Below are 11,361 nucleotides of genomic sequence, written 5' to 3' on the forward strand. Positions count from 1 at the left end.
CTGAACCAAGTAGACAACATAGGAGATATAGAAGTACAAGAAAAGGGAATCCAAAAACTATTCGCGAACATTAAACCGAATAAAACATCTGGACCTAAAGGTATTTCAGCTAGATTACTCAAAGAACTAAGCAATGAGCTAGCACCAGTGTTCAAAATACTTTTTCAGGCATCTCTTAACCAGCGCAGAGTACCAAGGGACTGGAAAGAGGTTAATGTCACTCCCCAATTTAAAAAAGGAGAAAAATATGACCCAGGAAACTACAGACCAGTATCATTAACCTGCATTACATGTAAATCCTAGAACGCATAATATGTAGTAGGACTATAAGCCACGTAAACAAACATAATGTCCTCACCCCATACCAACATGGCTTTAAGAAGTATAGATCATGTGAAACACAACTAATAGGACTTTTTGATGATTTTTCTAATTTTTAGATAATTGTGAGCAATTAGATGCTATCCTACTAGATTTTTCCAAGAGTTGTAACAAAGTACACCACCATAGTTTGCTTAAAAAACTGAAATATTTTTTGCATTGATGGTCAATCGCATCGGTAGATTAAAGATTTATTTTTGATAGGGAGAGAAGAAACTGTAAAAATAAATGGCTCTAAATCAACACCAATAAAAGAAAACTCAGGTGTACCTTAAGGAAGAGTCCTAGATCCACGAGTATGTTTAATTTACATAAATGATTTACCTAATTCAGGGGTGGGCAAATTACGGTCCGCGGACCACATGCGGCCCGCCGAAGTGCTTTATGCGGCCCGCCGACACCTATAGAAATCAGGTGTACCCATAGTATATACATATAAAAATGCAAATATTAAAAATAATATCTATATAAATTATTGAAACTGTCTCATTATACAAGTTTTAAGTAAAAGAAGATTATGCTTATTGGCTATACATAAATACACTCGATTCAAGACACAATGTCTGAGTGTTGGGTAGGCTTGGAACAAGATGGCAAGTGTAACAACTGATGGAGCTCGATCTTTGACTAAGAAAAATACTTTCTTTTAAATAAAAAATATCCCAACCATAAACTCTAAACAGGAACGTTTGCACAAAGCTGCATAAAATTTCTACTTTATATTATCGCAAGATAGTTAGAAATCAGACTTTTAAGAGCTAGGGGTGTTAACCACGGGTAATTACGAATTGTGAACAACATAATCCAATGTATCGCTATTAAATAGCTTAGCTTGGAAAAGGCAAATGAGATATAAAATCTCAAGGAAGAAATTGTTATGTTACTTGAAGGACATTGAATGTGACCTTGTTACCAATATTTCTAATGAAGAGTGGAAGACAGATTTCATGCTTTTTATAATTGCTGTTGCAATGGGTTGCTTACATATAAAATATAAATGCATGTTAAATCCTTTCATACAAGGCTTTCCCAATTCCAAAGGCAAGCAAAAGAAAATAGTTTTTGTCATTTTCCTTTGCTGAAAAGTGAAACTATTTTTTGTGAAATAATTAAAAGTACAACACTTATTAAGATTCTTTAAATGTGCAATTTATAAAAAGCAAGTTTTAAGACGTCAAGAACCAGTTTTTAATACCATCAGCTCACCATTTATCGCAGAAGCTGATTCATCTCCAGATGACATAACTCCAAGCAAAGAGAAATTCCAGTCATTACTACCACGGGAGTCTTATGGGTGCCAGAACTGTATTTCCACTCTTTAAAAAAATTTGCTGCTGTTCACACAATTTGTGTACACATACATCTGTTCTTCTTTGTTCTCATTTTACATGTTGGAGGGTTCAGATAAGAATCTTATATCTGAGATGTACCGCTCATTGGTTTCCAGATCAGGCAGTTCTCCGAATAGTCTTTAGGGAGTCTTGTTTGGGTCTCTTGATTTAGTATGCACTATTGAAGAATATGGTCAGCATTCTCTGGTGATGCTCCGACATTTAACTTGCGGAGCATATATTATTGTCTCATTCAGTAAGCAAATATACATAAAACACTGAACCATAATCTTCAAATACAAAAACAAAATCCAATAAAATACTCAGAAAGACACAAAGATAGGCACATTCCTCGTTCCATATGATAGGGCAAATTTGTACAAATACTCCTTCTTCTCTAATACTATTAGAGCATGGAATTCATTGGTTAATATGCATGACTAGATGCATACTGCGTAATCATCATCTCTTTTTTTTTTTGAAGTAACGTCTGCATTTTATAAGATAACATAAGGTATACAAACGTAATGGGGTCATAAACTACAGAATCACCCTCTATTCTCATAAAGGATAACAAGCTGGAAGCGAGTATGAATTCGGCTATCTTGGATCCAAAATTCAACATGACCTGTTTATAGAAGAGGAGATCATAAAAGCATAGAGAAGGCTGCATCCACCTTCGCTAGAGTTTGGGAAAACCAGAAGCTCACTACAGTGACCAAAATGGAGGTCTACAAGGCATGCGTTCTTAGCACACTACTGTTCAGCAGTGAGTCCTGGACTATCTAAGCAAATAAAAAAAAAACTAAATTCATTCCACTTATGCTGTGTCCCAAGGATTTTAAGAACCACATGGCAAGAGAGAGTGTGCAACACTAAGTTCCTTGGGTTTTCCAAGCATCTTCACAATCCTCAGATAACGCCTACGCTGGCTTGTTCATATTCGCCAGATGGATGACGATCGCATCCCGAAAGTAATCCTCTACGGGCAATTAGCTACTGGCTAAAAAAAAATGGTCGCCCCCACCTCCGTTACGTGGATGTAATCAAACAGGAACTCAAAGCAGTGAATTTTAATACTGACTATTGGGAAGACATCGCCCTAGAATGCACTATGTGGAGAGAGATCGTGACCAAGAACGCTATGGACAGCGAAAAAACAAGGACCTTAACATTACTTTGTGCTAAGGGCGAAAGAACTTAGAAATATGATTTTATAGCGCTAAAATGTGCATAAAAATACTATGTTTATTTTATAAACCACATAAAGAGAAAAGCTTGCTATTAAAATATGGATTTGTCACCATGTATGCAAATTTCCAATAAGCAATTATTAACTATGAAGCCAATGCCATTTTATCTTGCTATTCATGTTGTTATGTAATTAAGTACCCATTGTGCATGTATTGCACACATTAAACTTATATATATATTTATAAAGCACATTTTCTCATGTCATGATATCGAATGTCAAAATGCAGGTGTCCCTTAAGAGGCCAAGCCCTCCCAGTCCCCCTTCCCCCACAAATCCCTCGCTACATCACTGGTAATGGAATCCTATTATTTTCACTGGGAAGAAAGAGGCTGGGTCAGCGCGAACCGTCATCAGCACGTCGCCAGCACGAAGTCTTGGCATTACATTTGTTTTTAAATACGTACACAGTTTCATTAACCCTTGCCAAAATACAATTAGTTCTAATTAATGCTAAATGATATGGTCTGACTTATTACTGCTTAGTAGGAGCCAACATGTAGCGAGCGAGTGTAATGTCTCGCTTTTCCATCCATGTAGACTCTCATTAGCGTAACAGTAATTTATTAGTTCACTTTCTATTGTTTACGGGTTGATTGTGGCAGAGGGGGGAGGCACTTGGATTCCTAACCCTTGGTTTGGAGTTCAAATCTAGGTGGGACTGTTAGTTTGAAGATTTCGATTTGACATACGTTGGACTTATAAAGGTGGTCGGTCGTTGTGCTGGTCACATGACACCCACGTTGAGATATACATCATCTATTCCCTTAGATCGCCAGCGGTACCATTAACCTGTTTCATAGTACGAGCTTATGTGAGCTCAATTTTAGTTTTGTCTCTTATTGTTTCAGACTGTACTAACAGTAAAGGACGTTAAAGTTAATTATAAATCACTGAACGAAAGCAATGATTTAGACATACTCTTTTGATTTCTTGCATACTCTTATTTCAGACATACTCTGTTTCAGAATACCCTGTTTGACTTTTTCTCTCTCAACAGATCGCATTATTAGATCTGAATTTTTAAAATCTCTCATTTAATACAGATTGCATTATAGGCCTGTTTCATTAGATTCCCTCGATACTTTGTTGTAAGGTGTGTCATGATTGGAGTGTTGCTCAGTCTGTGTAAGGAGTGTGACAATTGGAGTGTTGCTCAGTCTGTGTAAGGAGTGTGACAATTGGAGTGTTGCTCAGTCTGTGTAAGGAGTGTCATGATTGGAGTGTTGCTCAGTCTGTGTAAGGAGTGTCATGATTGGAGTGTTGCTCAGTCTGTGTAAGGAGTGTCATGATTGGAGTGTTGCTCAGTCTGTGTAAGGAGTGTGACAATTGGAGTGTTGCTCAGTCTGTGTAAGGAGTGTCATGATTGGAGTGTTGCTCAGTCTGTGTAAGGAGTGTCATGATTGAAGTGTTGCTCAGTCTGTGTAAGGAGTGTCATGATTGGAGTGTTGCTCAGTCTGTGTAAGGAGTGTCATGATTGGAGTGTTGCTCAGTCTGTGTAAGGAGTGTGACAATTGGAGTGTTGCTCAGTCTGTGTAAGGAGTGTCATGATTGGAGTGTTGCTCAGTCTGTGTAAGGAGTGTGACAATTGGAGTGTTGCTCAGTCTGTGTAAGGAGTGTGACAATTGGAGTGTTGCTCAGTCTGTGTAAGGAGTGTGACAATTGGAGTGTTGCTCAGTCTGTGTAAGGAGTGTCATGATTGGAGTGTTGCTCAGTCTGTGTAAGGAGTGTCATGATTGGAGTGTTGCTCAGTCTGTGTAAGGAGTGTGACAATTGGAGTGTTGCTCAGTCTGTGTAAGGAGTGTCATGATTGGAGTGTTGCTCAGTCTGTGTAAGGAGTGTGACAATTGGAGTGTTGCTCAGTCTGTGTAAGGAGTGTGACAATTGGAGTGTTGCACAGTCTGTGTAAGGAGTGTCATGATTGGAGTGTTGCTCAGTCTGTGTAAGGAGTGTGACAATTGGAGTGTTGCTCAGTCTGTGTAAGGAGTGTCATGATTGGAGTGTTGCTCAGTCTGTGTAAGGAGTGTGACAATTGGAGTGTTGCTCAGACTGTGTAAGGAGTGTCATGATTGGAGTGTTGCTCAGTCTGTGTAAGGAGTGTCATGATTGGAGTGTTGCTCAGTCTGTGTAAGGAGTGTCATGATTGGAGTGTTGCTCAGTCTGTGTAAGGAGTGTCATGATTGGAGTGTTGCTCAGTCTGTGTAAGGAGTGTGACAATTGGAGTGTTGCTCAGTCTGTGTAAGGAGTGTGACAATTGGAGTGTTGCTCAGTCTGTGTAAGGAGTGTCATGATTGGAGTGTTGCTCAGTCTGTGTAAGGAGTGTCATGATTGGAGTGTTGCTCAGTCTGTGTAAGGAGTGTGACAATTGGAGTGTTGCTCAGTCTGTGTAAGGAGTGTGACAATTGGAGTGTTGCTCAGTCTGTGTAAGGAGTGTGACAATTGGAGTGTTGCTCAGTCTGTGTAAGGAGTGTCATGATTGGAGTGTTGCTCAGTCTGTGTAAGGAGTGTGACAATTGGAGTGTTGCTCAGTCTGTGTAAGGAGTGTCATGATTGGAGTGTTGCTCAGTCTGTGTAAGGAGTGTGACAATTGGAGTGTTGCTCAGTCTGTGTAAGGAGTGTGACAATTGGAGTGTTGCTCAGTCTGTGTAAGGAGTGTCATGATTGGAGTGTTGCTCAGTCTGTGTAAGGAGTGTCATGATTGAAGTGTTGCTCAGTCTGTGTAAGGAGTGTCATGATTGGAGTGTTGCTCAGTCTGTGTAAGGAGTGTCATGATTGGAGTGTTGCTCAGTCTGTGTAAGGAGTGTGACAATTGGAGTGTTGCTCAGTCTGTGTAAGGAGTGTCATGATTGGAGTGTTGCTCAGTCTGTGTAAGGAGTGTGACAATTGGAGTGTTGCTCAGTCTGTGTAAGGAGTGTGACAATTGGAGTGTTGCTCAGTCTGTGTAAGGAGTGTGACAATTGGAGTGTTGCTCAGTCTGTGTAAGGAGTGTCATGATTGGAGTGTTGCTCAGTCTGTGTAAGGAGTGTCATGATTGGAGTGTTGCTCAGTCTGTGTAAGGAGTGTGACAATTGGAGTGTTGCTCAGTCTGTGTAAGGAGTGTCATGATTGGAGTGTTGCTCAGTCTGTGTAAGGAGTGTGACAATTGGAGTGTTGCTCAGTCTGTGTAAGGAGTGTGACAATTGGAGTGTTGCACAGTCTGTGTAAGGAGTGTCATGATTGGAGTGTTGCTCAGTCTGTGTAAGGAGTGTGACAATTGGAGTGTTGCTCAGTCTGTGTAAGGAGTGTCATGATTGGAGTGTTGCTCAGTCTGTGTAAGGAGTGTGACAATTGGAGTGTTGCTCAGACTGTGTAAGGAGTGTCATGATTGGAGTGTTGCTCAGTCTGTGTAAGGAGTGTCATGATTGGAGTGTTGCTCAGTCTGTGTAAGGAGTGTCATGATTGGAGTGTTGCTCAGTCTGTGTAAGGAGTGTCATGATTGGAGTGTTGCTCAGTCTGTGTAAGGAGTGTGACAATTGGAGTGTTGCTCAGTCTGTGTAAGGAGTGTGACAATTGGAGTGTTGCTCAGTCTGTGTAAGGAGTGTCATGATTGGAGTGTTGCTCAGTCTGTGTAAGGAGTGTCATGATTGGAGTGTTGCTCAGTCTGTGTAAGGAGTGTGACAATTGGAGTGTTGCTCAGTCTGTGTAAGGAGTGTGACAATTGGAGTGTTGCTCAGTCTGTGTAAGGAGTGTGACAATTGGAGTGTTGCTCAGTCTGTGTAAGGAGTGTCATGATTGGAGTGTTGCTCAGTCTGTGTAAGGAGTGTGACAATTGGAGTGTTGCTCAGTCTGTGTAAGGAGTGTCATGATTGGAGTGTTGCTCAGTCTGTGTAAGGAGTGTCATGATTGGAGTGTTGCTCAGTCTGTGTAAGGAGTGTCATGATTGGAGTGTTGCTCAGTCTGTGTAAGGAGTGTGACAATTGGAGTGTTGCTCAGTCTGTGTAAGGAGTGTCATGATTGGAGTGTTGCTCAGTCTGTGTAAGGAGTGTCATGATTGAAGTGTTGCTCAGTCTGTGTAAGGAGTGTCATGATTGGAGTGTTGCTCAGTCTGTGTAAGGAGTGTCATGATTGGAGTGTTGCTCAGTCTGTGTAAGGAGTGTGACAATTGGAGTGTTGCTCAGTCTGTGTAAGGAGTGTCATGATTGGAGTGTTGCTCAGTCTGTGTAAGGAGTGTGACAATTGGAGTGTTGCTCAGTCTGTGTAAGGAGTGTGACAATTGGAGTGTTGCTCAGTCTGTGTAAGGAGTGTGACAATTGGAGTGTTGCTCAGTCTGTGTAAGGAGTGTCATGATTGGAGTGTTGCTCAGTCTGTGTAAGGAGTGTGACAATTGGAGTGTTGCTCAGACTGTGTAAGGAGTGTCATGATTGGAGTGTTGCTCAGTCTGTGTAAGGAGTGTCATGATTGGAGTGTTGCTCAGTCTGTGTAAGGAGTGTCATGATTGGAGTGTTGCTCAGTCTGTGTAAGGAGTGTGACAATTGGAGTGTTGCTCAGTCTGTGTAAGGAGTGTCATGATTGGAGTGTTGCTCAGTCTGTGTAAGGAGTGTGACAATTGGAGTGTTGCTCAGTCTGTGTAAGGAGTGTGACAATTGGAGTGTTGCTCAGTCTGTGTAAGGAGTGTCATGATTGGAGTGTTGCTCAGTCTGTGTAAGGAGTGTGACAATTGGAGTGTTGCTCAGTCTGTGTAAGGAGTGTGACAATTGGAGTGTTCCTCAGTCTGTGTAAGGAGTGTCATGATTGGAGTGTTGCTCAGTCTGTGTAAGGAGTGTCATGATTGGAGTGTTCCTCAGTCTGTATAAGGAGTGTCATGATTGGAGTGTTGCTCAGTCTGTGTAAGGAGTGTCATGATTGGAGTGTTGCTCAGTCTGTATAAGGAGTGTCATGATTGGAGTGTTGCTCAGTCTGTGTAAGGAGTGTGACAATTGGAGTGTTGCTCAGTCTGTGTAAGGAGTGTCATGATTGGAGTGTTGCTCAGTCTGTGTAAGGAGTGTCATGATTGGAGTGTTGCTCAGTCTGTGTTCCTGTCTCCTTCTTACTTTCAAGGATGTCGGAAGGAGCGCTAGTTGAGCTTTTGGCTAAATAAAATCTTCTTTGGGGGGGGGGGGTATTATTTTTCCTTTTGAGAGTGGGTTGAATTTGGTTATTCATTGTGGTCAGTTAGGGACTTTTAAGTAGAGCAATAGTTTTTTATCCTGCTATTAATGGGAAGTTTTGTATTGTGAAGACATATATTTGTGTTTCTGATAATTGAATTACTTAAGTTTTAGATATTATTAATACTATTGATATACATTTTTACCATATTGCTGTCAAGATGATATATATATTCATATATCCTTGAATTTATTGTCTGAAATTTCACATCCGATACACATTGAGGTTAATTATCATTGTATTTTAATAAACCAAATGCGTCATAAAACTGGTGTAGAACTAAAGCTATAAGGTAGAACATAATTAAAACACTTTTAGTCTGAACAATCTTTTGTCTGGGAAAGATTCGAGCAGAAGTAAATTATTACATCCCTATTACCGATAGCTCATTTCCCAGGATGCCTTTTGATTACAAGCCGATTAGAAACCGAGCACACCGTAGAAACTCACCCAAGCTCTTTTTCTTTACCACATGACCCGCGCAGGTGTCCATTATTAAAAAAAAGGACCCCTTGAGGCTTTCTTCCATCCCCGCCAGTGCAATGAACTCTGTCCTTAGCACCCAAACGGCTGTTCTGTTTTGCTTTCTCATTGGCTCAATCGTCTCCTCTAACGACCTTTTCCACCCCAGCGCCACGATGAGGCTGAGAAGCATTGCCCGGGAAATAATTGGGAACAAGTCTCTAAACAATAAGTCACTTCGTCAACCATTTCTTCGCATAGATTCCTAGACATTTCTTTGGATGAAAGATATTTGTTACTCTATTTGTTACTCTGTCACTTTATTTTTGTTAAATAGCTGTCCTTATTTATGTCGTGTTTAAATCTGTATATACTGTGACTTGTTATTCTCAAAGCTAACCTATGACCTACGGGGAAAAAAAAGCTGTTCATTAACAGTAATTAGTGAAACCCTAATGAAATTGCCGTGGTTTAAGCTACTCGCATTAGAAATGGAAGGATATTAGTTCCAAGGGTGCTCGAGAAAATAAATAGAGATGGTGGAAGTGATAAATAACATGAAAAAAGGGGGTCAAGGGGGACTATTTGCGTTATACAAGTTACATGAGTTACATGAGTTACATAAGTTACTTGAGTTACTTAAGTTACATGAGTTACATGAGTTACATAAGTTACTTGAGTTATGAGTTACTTAAGTTACTTGAGTTACATGAGTTACTTGAGTTATGAGTTACATAAGTTACTTAAGTTACATGAGTTACATGAGTTACATGAGTTACTTGAGTTATATGAGTTACTTAAGTTACATGAGTTACATGAGTTACTTGAGTTATGAGTTACTTAAGTTACTTGAGTTACATGAGTTACTTGAGTTACATGAGTTACATGAGTTACTTGAGTTACATGAGTTACTTGAGTTACATGAGTTACATGAGTTACATGAGTTACATGAGTTACTTGAGTTACATGAGTTACATGAGTTTCTTGAGTTACATGAGTTACTTTGAGTTACTTTAGTTACATGAGTTACTTGAGTTACACGAGTTACTTTGAGTTACATGAGTTACTTGAGTTACTTGAGTTACATGAGTTACTTGAGTTACATGAATTACTTGAGTTACATATGTTACATGAGTTACATGAGTTACTTTAGTTACATGAGTTACTTGAGTTACATGAGTTTCTTGAGTTACATGAGTTACTTTGAGTTACTTTAGTTACATGAGTTACTTGAGTTACATGAGTCACTTTGAGTTACATGAGTTACAGGAGTTACAAAAGTCATGTTTTAAATGATTAATTGTACTACTTCGTAAATGTAAAGGGAGTAATCAAGGGGAAAAGGTCGTACCAAGGGGACCAGACACCAGGGAAAGGTCTGTTGCCTCCTATCCACAAATTGTATGCGTGGTCGCTATTTATATAGAAACAGTCACCAGTAAGTAAACTATACAAAACTTACATAGATCTAGAATGTAAATGAAGTTTATTAAACAACAAGCAAGAGATAACATAATTTTGTTAAAAAAGAAAATAACTTATCTAAAGGAAAGAAATCCACACATACAATTATATCTCTCAATGATACAGAAGTTACTACCCTTATCCGGTGTCAAACAAAAAAAAATACCAATAAATGATTGACTAATTGATTTATTTTTAAATTGATGTATGTTTTGTTACGTACAATAAATAATTATTTAAAGTTACTACTTCATCCACGAATGGGTGTAGAAGAAATAACTTATTCAATGTTCATAGCAGACGAAACCCGGTAGATTTAGCCGTATCTGTGATAACTGAAGTATTAATCTCATATATGGTAATGAACAAAATAATTAATTACCATAATTAATTTACTAATTAGTTGGTTTTTTTTTTATTGATGTCTTGTCTATTCCAATGAATTATTATGCAAAGTTTAAACTGGATCCGAGAATGGGTGTGGGAAAAATAACGTGTACAAACTTTTTAACTGGCAGAGAAATAGGCAAGATGAGTTAATATAAGCGACAAAATTCTTTGCAATTTTACGTATTGTTTTAATAGCCATAGGTTTGGTCTACTAGCTCAAGGACTTTCACCTAGTTTAGTTTTTGCAGTGTGATGTTAAGGGCTATTGAAAACTTGTGCCGTTGAGAGGGAGGGTTTTATCCACTATTAAGGCATTATGTTGGAGCCATGTTTCATCAAGTTATGTTGGAGCCATGTTTCATCAAGTTATGTTGGAGCCACGTTTCATCAAGTTATGTTGGAGCCACGTTTCATCAAGTTATGTTGGAGCCATGTTTCATCAAGTTATGTTGGAGCCACGTTTCATCAAGTTATGTTGGAGCCACGTTTCATCAAGTTATGTTGGAGCCACGTTTCATCAAGTTATGTTGGAGCCACGTTTCATCAAGTTATGTTGGAGCCACGTTTCATCAAGTTATGTTGGAGCCACGTTTCATCAAGTTATGTTGGAGCCACGTTTCATCAAGTTATGTTGGAGCCACGTTTCATCAAGTTATGTTGGAGCCATGTTTCATTAAGTTATGTTGGAGCCACGTTTCATCAAGTTATGTTGGAGCCACGTTTCATCAAGTTATGTTGGAGCCACGTTTCATCAAGTTATGTTGGAGCCACGTTTCATCAAGTTATGTTGGAGCCACGTTTCATCAAGTTAAGTTGGAGCCACGTTTCATTAAGTTATGTTGAATGAACGTAAGGGACAAATGAAAGTAAGCTGTATCTGGCAACATAGTTCAT

The sequence above is a fragment of the Biomphalaria glabrata genome, chromosome 12 (assembly GCF_947242115.1).
Source record: "Biomphalaria glabrata chromosome 12, xgBioGlab47.1, whole genome shotgun sequence".
Lineage (NCBI taxonomy): Eukaryota > Metazoa > Mollusca > Gastropoda > Planorbidae > Biomphalaria > Biomphalaria glabrata.